At 44.1% G+C, this 1579-nt stretch overlaps 1 pseudogene; it reads left to right on the top strand.

Moving 5' to 3' along the window:
* Nucleotides 1–286: 286 nt before the first annotated feature.
* On the top strand, nt 287–1369 carry LOC117999649 (annotated as a pseudogene).
* Nucleotides 1370–1579: the final 210 nt, after the last annotated feature.

Below are 1579 nucleotides of genomic sequence, written 5' to 3'. Positions count from 1 at the left end.
TGTCAAATAAATAAATAAAATCTTAAAAAAAGGAAATTAATACTGAATCTTGCTGTTTTTGTGTTTATAATATTTATGCCCAGATATAGGACATATTTTTAAAAATTTCATATCATTAAGAGATGTGTTTCCTATAAAAATTTATTTATGTTTAACAATTATTTTTCAGAAATTGTAATATATTTTTGTGTTTTGATATCTGTTTGCAATAATTATAATAACTCAATTAAAAGAAAGTTTTTAAATCTTAAATGATCAATTGGATGTAGACCAAGAGCTGGCATCCAGGAGCAGAGCACTTTACTCCTACCTCAGAATGGATAGAGACCAGGAATTGAACCCTTATGCCCAAGCAAAGTAGGATTTCATCCAGCAATTCTCCCAGATTGTCAAGGTGCTGACCGAGGATGGCATGGGCCACCCAGAGACAGGAGATGGAATTGCCTGGCTTAAGGAGGTCTTGGAGTACAATGCTATTGGAGGCAAGTACCAGTGGGGTTTGACAGTGCTGATAGCTTTTCAGGAGCTGGTGGAGTCAAGGAAGCAGGATGCTGATAGCACCCGGCAGGCCCTGACTGTGGGCTGGTGTGTGTAACTGCTCCAAGCTTTCTTCCTGGTGTCAGATGACATCATGGGTTCATCCCTCACCCGGCAGGGGCAGATCTGCTCATATCAGAAGCCAGGCATAGGTTTGGATACCATCAAAGATGTTTTGTTTCTGGAAGCATGTATCTACCACCTGCTGAATCTCTACTGCCAGGAGTAGCCCTGTTACCTGAAATTGATTGAGCTTTTCCTACAGAGTTCCTATTAGACTGAGATCAGACAGACCCTGGACCTCATCACAACCCCCCAAGGTAATGTGGATCTTGGCACATTCACTGAAAAGAGGTATAAATCTATTGTCAAGAACAAGATGGCTTTCTATTCATTCTATCTTCCTGGGGCTGCTGCCATGGATATGGCAGGCATAGACAGGGAGAAAAGCATGCCAACACCAAGAAAATCCTGCTGGAGATGGGGGAGTTCTTTCAGATTCAGGATGATTCCCTTGATCTCTTTGGGGACCCTAGTGTGACAGACAAGATTGACACAGACTTCCAGACAACAAATGCAGTTGGCTGGTGGTTCAGTGTCTTCAGTGGACCTCTCTAGAACAGTGCAAGATCCTTCAGGGGAGTTATGGGCAAAAGGAGGCTGAGAAGGTGGCCCTGGGTGAAGGCGCTATAGGAGGAGCTGCACCTGTCAGCTGTGTTCATGCAGTAGGACGTAGACAGCTACAGCCACCTGATGGGCCTCCTCGAACCATGCCCTGCCCCCAGCCATGTTCTTGGGGCTAGCATACAAGGTCTACAAGAGGAAAAAGTGACCTAAAGACGGAGAGGGCGGGGAGGGGAGGGAGGCTCTCAATAAATTGTCTAACCTTCAAAAAAAATGATCAGTTGGATTTATGTTCTCAATTGTTCACTCATCACCCTTGCAGTAAAGGGAGTGCATTGCCCCACTCCTTTGACGTTGACTTGACCATGTCACGTAGTTTAAGCAATGGAATCTTAGCAGGTGGGATGCAAGTAAAGAT

Source organism: Mirounga leonina, unplaced genomic scaffold (assembly GCF_011800145.1).
Source record: "Mirounga leonina isolate KUSES-001 unplaced genomic scaffold, KU_Mleo_1.0 Mir_115, whole genome shotgun sequence".
Taxonomy (NCBI): Eukaryota; Metazoa; Chordata; class Mammalia; order Carnivora; family Phocidae; genus Mirounga; species Mirounga leonina.
This window is presented reverse-complemented; position numbering and strand designations above follow the sequence as displayed.